The sequence below is a fragment of the Chenopodium quinoa genome, unplaced genomic scaffold, assembly GCF_001683475.1.
Source record: "Chenopodium quinoa cultivar QQ74 unplaced genomic scaffold, ASM168347v1, whole genome shotgun sequence".
Lineage (NCBI taxonomy): Eukaryota > Viridiplantae > Streptophyta > Magnoliopsida > Caryophyllales > Amaranthaceae > Chenopodium > Chenopodium quinoa.
In genome coordinates this window covers 1,852,676-1,863,582 of record NW_018743332.1, presented here as the reverse complement: position 1 = coordinate 1,863,582, position 10,907 = coordinate 1,852,676, and the positions used below count along the sequence as shown (strand labels likewise).

Below are 10,907 nucleotides of genomic sequence, written 5' to 3'. Positions count from 1 at the left end.
GAAATGCACACATAAGCACATTGTCACGCATGATGCAATGAAATTCGCAACCTAAAGTCAAGTTTTATGTTCGACTATGGTCAAACTTTTAGGTTTCAAAGGGTACCATGGTTAAGAGTTTGGACGCGTTAGAAATGCATCCTCCCTTGAGGTGTATGCCAACGGGCGGCTCCGTGAGTTCATGATGAAATCGAACTCGACTCCATGGTTTGGGTGGATTTAAAAACTCGGATGAACCCTTATTGCCATGAGCGTTTTCAGGTTGATAGAGCATAAATCCCCCAGGCTAGCCATATACGTAGAACACGTACTATTGTGGCAAAATAGGAAAGCTAAAATGCGTATGCATATGTGACAATGCCAATTAAATCACAGGAATATTTTTCAAGAATCTTTCAAGTCTCATCCACTCATCTCAATTAAATACCGATCACTCAAATTGATAAATAACCAAGAATCCTCCCCAGCGGAGTCGCCAAATTTTATGCGTCGTTTGAAGTGCGCCTACGTTAAGCATGTGGTGAATATGCTTGGCACTCATAGGAAGTGGGAATTGACATAATACGATTAGGGACAAGGAAAGTAGGGAGCCGCCAACAAGTTTTTAAGAAACTTGTAAACCGTTCACGAATCATAAAAGACAACCACACTAAAGGGACAATGAAGGCAACAACGATTGACACGTGAAGGTTACTCCCCATTCATAATCCATGAGATTACTAACTCCATATGGTTCGGAACCACGAAAGGAGGATCGGGGATGATGGTACGAAGTGACACTACTAGAATTTTCGCATAATTTCGATGCTTTTAAGGCCTATTTTCGACGCAAAAGAGCGTCGATTTTTTTTTTCTCGACGCTTTAAAAAATCATCGAAAAAACGTGAGTCGAGAAATTTATAGGACACAAAAAGCGTCGAGAATCTAAAAGTTTTTATACTAAGCTCCAAATTTTTATACTAAGCTTCCAGATTTGGATTTTTCACGCAACTTCTAAAAGTTTGCGACGCTTTTTCATGTCTATGATTATAAAGTTGTCGACACTTTTTACTGTCCTTAACGCCTAGTATATAATTTATCAACTTGTATATATTTTCCAAGTTGGTGACGCTTTTTAGCGACCATGTCATTAAAAAATGCTCTATACAATGAAATGCTTCGACAATTCCGTCTAGAATATTAGGGCAGGTGGTTGAAGACATCTTATAAATATCATTGTGCTACAAAAAATTCCAAAATAATTAAATAATTTTTTAAAAAAAAAAAAACTCATTTTATTGTATACAAATATTCATACAAGAGCAAAACTAGCTAGCAAAACAATGTTTCTAAGAAATTAGTTATGATATTACATTCTTTGTTATGAATAACAATTTGTTTAATCCCGCAAGAGAGTGGCGATATCGGAGGCGGCATTTCCTTGGATTACATTCACAAAGGCGCTCCCAGTGCTGCAAGACAAACAAACCGCATCATAAATACAAGAACCAAATATATGCATCCGTATTAATGTATCCCATGTTAAAACCGAACCAGTCCACGACCGCAATCATAAATATAAAAAAGAAACCAAGAAATTACGAGTCATATACAATCAACAAGAGTTCAAAGAACATGTGCAAGAGAAGGCAAAGTTAATCTTCCCATGCTCTTTTGCAACAGAGGTAGTATTGTATATTTTTCCCAAGTAAAACAGCCAATATTATATTAAAGGTACTCCCAAGATTACCAAGAATTAAAGTACCTTTAAACACACAAAAGTGGATGGTCTACAGCGACAGACAACAGCTGAAAGATACAAATAGTGCTGGCATATTATGAAAGTGGGATCCTGCAACAACATAGATCATATTATCAATTACTATAATTGATTTTCATAATAAAATCAGATAAAAGAGAAAAATAAAAATGGTTTCCAAATGAGGACACTATACCTACTCAGTGCCAACATACTCAGGATGTCTTCGGGGTGACATAACAGATGTTGTTTTGACAAGGCCCTTTTTCCAAAGCTGCTACCTCCCATTCTTCTCTTCTGTAAAGACCCTCAGTAACTCCTTATTCATGTACGGTGCTACTTTGGCATCACAACCAATCTGTTCAAATCACCAAAATAATTAAAAGAACCAGGAAAACACATCCACACACAGAACAGAGCTAACAAGCAGAAGTCAATAAAAGTGGAATGAAAAAATTGGCATCTTAAGATCACCCCCGAGTCTTCATTTCAACTCAAGGATGTGTATCAAATCCTCAACAATCTGACATATATTATTTAATACCAAGAACATATTTTCACTCATCATGTCAGGAAATTAAACACTTCTGTGCCAAACACAAGCACCAGAGTCACATTTCTTTAGTATATACACAAAATTATTAAAAATCATGTTCTCAGAATTGAGAAATATGTTTGTAAAGAAATTCCAATTATTAACCAAAAAACAAAAACAGCGAAACATGGATTGCAGGTGGCAAAGGTATACTGCTCTTGACAAGAAAAGAACTTATCAAGAGGAAAAAAAATGACAAATACTGACTTAATCACACAAAACTCAGCCTTCATATACTCCGATCCTATATTATTGAAAACAAAATAGTCAACAAAAGGATATATATAAAACTTGAAGTAACAAGATGTTCCGAACAATAAAAAAAAACATAGTGAGTGATCCACCATACAGACCATACCACACTATAATCTTAGCCTTATATATATATATATATATATATATATATATATAGCACTATAATTGGGAAAAATAATTTATAGAGTTCATTTGAGTCAGCCAACCTTAACAGCCACGCAAAGCACCTCATCATGAGAAAGTACAGTAGGCTTATGATACAGTTCTGATCCAAACCCTCCATGAGGTAACCAATCAGCAAGAGCAAAATTAGCAGCCTCAGCACAGTTCAAGCCTGAAATATCTAATGACTCAATATTTTGGAAGCTTAAATCAACAAACTATAATAGAAAAAAAAAAACTACAGTTTAATCATGTACATATATTTTACCGTAATTGCTTACCAAGATTGAAACCTCCATGATAAGATCTAGGAAATGTAATCACAAAGTTGCTGGCTCCTTGTAGAGAGGAAGCACCCAAGGAAAAAGAAAAAGGCAATTTACAATATAAGCAAGCCATTGAGAAAAAGACAATATACAAGAAATAATCAAAGTAATTCAAGTAATGAGGATTAAGCAAGCTCAAACAAATATAATCAGAACCACAAACAATATGATACCAATAAAGGTTTACAATAATCATCACAAAAGTTTAAATAATCAAAGTAATTCAAGTGATGAAGATTAAGCAAGCTCAAACCTAGTTTTTATGGATTCATTCTAATTCAATTAACAGTATGCATAATTTGTACATTATTAAGTTAGATCATCACTGAAAAGATTTTCATAATCACAATAAAGGAAGAAAGAAAAAATCTAGGTACCTTGTTCTTGGCACCGTCATAGCACCCCTTCTCCAAAAAAACTAATGCATTGAGCAACTATAAAAAAAAAATATAACAACTTATAAAACATTCCAAGAAAAATGGATGAACTTAGCTAATAAATTGAACTTTCTTGAATCCATGGAGAATGAAATAAATTGTTAAGAAATGTGCCAATATGCTCCATAATAAGAATGTTTTAGTATATAGAGATCAAATGCACACAAGGATATTCTGCTCTTAAGTACCATATATAAGCTTAGTATATGGATTGATTTATGTGTTAAGCATAAAAATTGTAGGTAAAAAAATGCATACCTGATCCATTGAATCTATCTTCTTTTACTCAAATCCCACCTAGTCATGACCACCACCTGTCTAGCACTCCCCAAAGCCACTATAACCATAGGGGAAAAGTTTCCCACCAGGCCACAAGGACCATGGTCTGACATACAACCATCCTTTCACCTCCAATATAATCTACTCTGCATAGTGAAAATCATCACCACACTAGATATATGTTTGCTACATCCTTATAAGAGGATTTTAATTAGTTATGTCATCGGTGGAACTCTGAAATTAAAAACGGCATTGAGGAAGCATGATTGACAATTTAACCCATCAATATTCATTCCAAATTTTAATTATCCCAATAATATATATCAAGCATTCAAATCAAGACATTTGTTAGATAGCATAAATTTAGAGCTTAAAGAAAATTTAAATTAAGACAAATAAGAAAAAATCTAGAAATTCATAACTTAAAGAAAAAAAATAAGAATTTACAGAAAAAAAAAACAAATGATAATTAAACCAAACAGTATTCATTTTAGATTTGCTAATTGAAACACAAAACCTTTAACCCATAATTTCTTACTGCTTTTCAACTTCTCTTTAGGAATTTACTTCTCAATTTCCATTTCAATCGAATCGACTGAATAAAAAATTCTTATAATGAAATCCACACATTTAATCAGATATACCATTTCTTACAACCGTAAATTTACCCAGATTTAAAAGTGAACCCTAATTTAAATGGAGATAACTTTCAATTTTCAAGGGGAATAATTCATGTAAAACATAAAAGAAAGAACATATTCAAATTAAGCACAAATCAAGAACTTAATTAAACAACCAGATCTAGGAGAAAACCCTTATAAATTAAAAATTTAAGAAGAAAGAAATTTGAATACCTAAAGGAATTGAACCTTTGAGCAAAACACATTTCAATCCGTAGCTTCAAAAAGAGATACTGCGATTAGAATAACATACTGAGAATGGAAGATGAATTGATTTACCATTTTCGGGGTTTGGGGTTGGAAGATGCAACATCGAGTAAATAAAAGTGGGTGCCATTTTTAATTCTTTAAAAATAAATGCACGGGTGAGGAATATAATGTATATCACGTGAAATATTCATTCACGACGCGGAAAAGTAATAGGATTTTTATTCGACAATGAAAAGCGTCGCCAAAACGCGGATAGTTCTAATTTGGTCTGACGGCTCTCTTGAGGTGTCGAGAGAAAAGCGTCGAGAATATGTAGTTTTTGTAGTAGTGTTAGTCATGAAGTCACATTGGCCCGTATTGGCCTCTACACGTTTCTTATAGTGAAAAGTGATTTCTGCGATCTCAAAGGCGTACAAACAAAATATTCAATTTGCTCCAAACTATTAATAGGCTAAATTGGTTAAATCTTAATGCAACACATAATTCTAAAATATTTGTGATCACTTGAATTTAATAACAAGATTAAAAAGTAAACTAAACTGGTTGTCCAAATTATCTTATTAGGCTTGATTTTCAAATACATATTCCCTTTAACATGCAATATGGTGATCAATAAAAATAATAATAGAATAAACATCAATATTGGAAGCAATTTAACAATAATAGCGTTAGTCAAATCAAATATAAATAAACCTAATCATGATACTAGAAATAAGAATAAAAATAAGAGTAATTAAGTTATTTGTTACTCACTTTATGCGTTTCCTTGAATTGTTACATCATGAATAAACTGTTAGTAACTTCAATAAAAATATAAATCAAATTGAATCAATTAAATTAAATAAAAATTAGATTTGATTCGGTCCAAACCCTTAGTTAATTATAACTTTCACGCCTTGGTTTAAGTATAGAAATTCGGGTATTGTATGGACTCCTTGGAGTGCTTAGGGGAAGTATTATGACAGAGTAGGGTGCATAGAATTTAGGCTAAATAGGGAGAAGAGAATTATTTTGTGATCAAGCTTCTTGATCCTTGAAAAAGGGGTGATATGACCTCTATTTATAAGGAAAAAAAAGGGTCGAAGAACCAAGAAAAGATAAGAATTCGAATCGGATAAAACTCTTGCGATAGACAGCAGTTTTTGTTTTTATCATATCTTTTGATCCAGAAATCCGAATAAGATAAATAAGATATGGTTAGAAAGCTATTTAAGTCTAAATTATAACCCAATTAGAATCAGATCAAAATATTTTGTATAATAAAAGATATGATCGAAATAGTGAGACGGTATCAGTTTTGGATAAAGTTTGACATTTTATTCATATCTTCTCTGTTATAGCTCAGAATTGATATTATAATATATCATTGGAAGAGATAATTTCAAGAGATAGCTAACAATATAAACTTTGGATAAAAAATACAAGGCACGAAAATCATATCTGACTATCTTTGAACGTCTTTCAATTCGGATATAAATAGGATTTCCAAAAAGAAAAGTTTTATTCAATTTCAAACTCTTTTATCTTATCTTTTCAAAAAGGATAATTAAGATCTTTTAGAAACTTATAGAAGCTTCCAATTAATCCTAATTGGTTTAGGAATGATATTAAATAATATGGACCCTCCACATGATCATTGGGTTGTAGTTAAGGTGGGCTTAGGTTCGATTTAGGCTCAATTTAATATTTTGGTGATAATTTATTCGTTATAACTCGGATTTGGGGTTATAATATATATCGTTGGAAAGATCTTTTCTTGCCTCATCCAAATATTCAATCATTGAACCCAGATAATGGACCAAAATAAACTGAAATAAATATTTTTTATAAAAAGGACACGAAATGAATGATTTTAAAGGACACGAAATGAATTATTTAGCAGGCACGAAAAAAGGAAAATAACTAAAGGTTCGGGGAAATGGGCTAGGAATTGGGTGTGGTTTATGAAATGAAAATATGGATTTGAATATGTGTTAGTTGAGACGATTAATACAAGAGGGGGGTTAATTGTATCGAGTTCCTAATGTCTACTTTTGCAGAATAATAAAACAATGCATATAGGAACTTGCAAGAACACACAGATTTTATGAGGAAACCTTCCAGGGCCCAACTGGAAGTAAAACCTTGACCCTTCCTTAGGGATTTCAAACACAAACCACTTCACTATAATAGGGCAAATACCAAGTTACAACCTTTTAACACAGACCTTTAATCACAAGTTCCACACTTGCTACCTGATAGGACCCTATCCTACCCAATCTAAGTACTGCACTTAGATTCACTCGTACTGCCAATGTAAAAAACTCTCAGCTTCACACTAGAAGCTTATACACTCTGTATGCAAAGTAAAAATAACAAACTCACCCAAATAACCCAACCAATATAAATGTATGACACCTAGTATATGATAGGCAAGCTATGCACGAAAACCGAAACTAATATGACAGGTTAGAAGCTAAGTAAACTTACTCTATTAATGCTCAGTGATTTCTCCACGCATAATCTCACAAAAACCTTAAACCATTTCGATCTCTACTATTTATACAAGTAGGACTTGTATAGCAAGTAGGCTTTCAAAAATATAAATAAGTTAACTTAACTTATCATTAAGATACGGTTTTATGAAAATCTATCTTTTTTTTTTCCTTATTAATTTATTTACCAAGCAAACTTTTCACGCTTCTAATAAATCTCGTGCATTAACCTACTTAACATATTAACAATAATCTAAAAGACAAAAACCTTAGCTAAATTAAATTGTTGCGCCATGCTTCTATATAGGTAGGTTATTTGGGCTCCACGCAGACTAAGTTCCTTCAAGGACCTTAGCTTGCTGACTTCAAGTTCCTGTTAGGGAACTCAGTTCTTGTTAGAGAACTTAGTTCTTGTGAGAGAACTCTTCTTCTTTTTTGTTTAACTTTTTGTATAAAGATCTCCTCATGTCTTCTTAGTTCCAGTTACTTCTTCCATCACCACGATCAACTTCACCTAAACTAATCTAACACTTGAAAACCTTTATTAGATGAGTTTGCTTTAGTTTAAGTTCCTCACCATCAAAACCTTTAGTTTCAACAATTTCCCCCTTTTTGATGACGACAAACTTAAGCAAACTCTTGAGAAAAGTTAAACAAAATAGAAGGGCTTGTTTTTGTATTTTTGATTTATTGAAAAAAACATAAACCCACAAATAACTAAAAATACGAAGACAAGAATGCAAAGATAAACAAAACAAAACATAAATAAGACTAAGGAATAAACTAAACTACTTAGCATCATATCAGAAGAAATTTCTAATACTTTATCAACTGGAACCCATAACAACTTTTGCCTCCAAGTTTGCTTCTTCTTTTCCCCTTTTGGCATTATCAAAAAGTCCTGCTATTTTAAGTTTACTAAGCATCTAGCCACAGCCCCACAAGCAATTCATCGAGTGTGGGAAACTGAAGGCAGCGCTGCTAACTTCCCTTAAGTAAGTTCCACTTTCCTGCATCAATTTTATAATGCACAAATACACACATGTATAGGCAGTTCCAAAAGCATTCATTAAAACCAAAATAAACATCCTGCTAAACAACTTTTTACAAAACCAAAATAAAATTGTTCAGAAACTTAAAAACATAAACTTAAAATGTTCATGACTAAAATAAGACAGGCTGGGATAGGCTAAATAAGCTAGGTTTGGAATAAAGTAGATCAAGTCTGAAGGAGTTCAAGAATCTTCTTGTTGTCCTCCTTGGTTTTCTGTGCAGAGGCCTCCAGCTTGTCTTCTTGAAACTTGATAGCCATTTGGAACTACTCCTTCTGAGATTTCTCTCAAGTTTCTGCACAGTTTTCTCCAACTGCTGCACCTTCCCAGTGACAGCCTTGATCACCCCCGTAGCTATATTAAGCTGCTTCTCAGCAGTTTCAACTCGATCAGTAAGCTCTGCCAGCTGCCCAACCAGAACCTTATCTTCTTTAGTATTAAGCTCTTGAGGTTCATCCATGCTTGTCTTAGGAACTGAGCTGGCAAACAGTCTCCTGCTCTAGAACCTCTTTCCCTTTTCTTTTTCCTCCTACACTCTTTTTCTCTTCTACTCTCCTCACCTTCCCATTCACTACCTCCAAACTGATTCCCTATAGTGTCTCACCATTTATCACATTCTCAGGTTTTTCTTCCAAACCTTTATAGACCCCTTTCAATTTTACACCAAGTGACTCAAACACGGTTGACAAAACAGCTCCATAGCCCACTTTGTTCTTTCCTAGAACACAATGTGCTAGATGTTGATACATTAGTGAAGGAAAGTTCACTTTGATTTTTCTAGAGAGATAGAAGATGACAGCCATATCCATCAAACATGTTTCACTTTTCTTTTGAGTTCTTGGTAGAATTGTTTTTCGAACCAAGTTGAACAACAATTGTTCAGTGGGCTAAGATTGTTGTGGCTCATGATATTCTTCCCCCTTTTTCCTCCTAGGGCTTGAGCAATATCACCCCCAAAACTCACCTACTTTCACAGCACCCTTTCCCTTAAGGTACATCTCATAACCCTCAGTTGGTACTTTCAAGATTTTTCCCAATTTTGCGACATCAAACTCAATTTTCTTTTTGTTAACTAAACTAGATATTTTTCCTTGCTTCACTTGGAATTTTCCACAAAATTCAGTCATTGCAGCATGATACATAACATTATTTGAAGCATTAGTTAACAAGTACTCCCACCTTTGAAATTTGATTAAACATGGAAATTCCAAAAACCTAGACTTCTTTCACCAAGATGAATCAAGTCTATGGCCAACAACATACCTCTTAACATCGGCATTGAGTTCCGATTGCTCATCATCATCTTCTTCCTCAGCCTCCTCTTTTTCCTCTAATTCATTATGTTCCTCTCCTTCTTCCTCTTCTCCATCGTCTTCATCGTCATTTGACTTAGCCTTCCAGCCAAATCATCAACCTCGACCATTTATTCCTCGAGTGTTTTTCCTCTCAACTTCTTTTCTTTCCATTCTTTGATCCTTTCAAAAACAGAGGATTCCTCTTGTTCATTCTTGCTATCCACTTCTTCGTTGAGTTTAGAGTTTGACATTGAGGGTTTTGGGTTCTCCTCGACTCTTTATTCCTCGACTCTTTGATTGATGTTGGAGAAGCTTTGTAGTTTACAATGGCTAAGGGAGAAGTTTCTTCTTGGATTGTTCTTTCGGAGTTGTATGAGTTTTCTTATGAAACAATCTCGGCAATAATAACCATGGTTTTTGAATGGTGGTTTTGAGTTTTGATGGTTTTAACTGAAGGAAGGTTAAAGTGATTTGATAGTGAGGTGAAAGTGGTGGGTGAAAGATGCTTTTATAATTAATGAAGCGGTGTGGTAGAAATTAATGGGTTCACTGTTCATTCATTCAATTGAACATGTTCAATTAATTTTGTAAAATCATTTAGGCAGGATGAATTTACCAAAAATCTTCACTTTTCAAATTCAAATAAATTTAAAAAAAACTTTCTCAAAATAAAACACGCAATTGGAACACGCTTTCTACACATATGCAATGTACATTACTACTAATTATTACAGTTAAGCATTTAATGAGCTTACCTCTAGTAATTAACAACAATGACACTTCAACTATATATGTTTAGCATACCAAGATTGTGCTAAATGCTCTTTTTTCTCTATTTACATTATTTTTTACTTTTCCATATCTTGGAACTTCAGAAGCAATCAATTCAGCATGATCTTCCCAAGTTCCAATCTCAATTTCTCAAATCTTTCTATACTCAAGGGCTTGGTTAGAAAATCTACAATTTGATTTTCTTTATGACAAAATTCTAACTTAATATTCCCTTACTCCACATTATCTTTTAAAAAGCGATACCTATTGTGGATATGTTTTACCTTTGAGTGTTGAACTGGATCCATCGAAATACATATAGCACTGGTATTATCACAGTAAATAGGCACATATTAAAAAATAATACCAAAATCTCTGACCGTTGCTTTATCCAAAGTACCTGTGAACAACATGCTGCTGCGGCCACGTACTCAGCCTTAGCTGTAGACATTGCAACTGTGTTTTTCTTCTTGGAACCCTAAGAAACTAAACAAGATCCTAAAAACTGTACCATACCTTAAGTGATTTTTTTATTGACCAAATCACCTACATAATCAGAATCAGTAAAGCCATTTAAATCAAAGAAGTCACTTCTAGGATAGAAGAGAATCAAATCATCAGTTCCTTTCAAGT

General features: G+C 33.6%; 1 long non-coding RNA gene across 5 annotated transcripts; it reads right to left on the bottom strand.

The window, feature by feature from the left end:
• Window positions 1-1,186: 1,186 nt before the first annotated feature.
• LOC110737975 lies at window positions 1,187-4,860 on the bottom strand. 5 transcript variants are annotated; one of them, XR_002514529.1, is made up of 7 exons: window positions 4,647-4,860; window positions 3,454-3,938; window positions 3,032-3,088; window positions 2,795-2,922; window positions 1,935-2,096; window positions 1,745-1,831; window positions 1,187-1,451 (listed from the first exon to the last, which is right to left on the bottom strand). It is a non-coding gene; the product is annotated as an uncharacterized LOC110737975 (long non-coding RNA). The 5 variants fall into 5 exon arrangements; XR_002514530.1 differs by having other exon boundaries at window positions 3,454-3,933; window positions 4,647-4,859; XR_002514531.1 differs by having other exon boundaries at window positions 1,191-1,451; window positions 3,454-3,510; window positions 4,647-4,849.
• Between the last annotated feature and the right edge of the window lie 6,047 nt (window positions 4,861-10,907).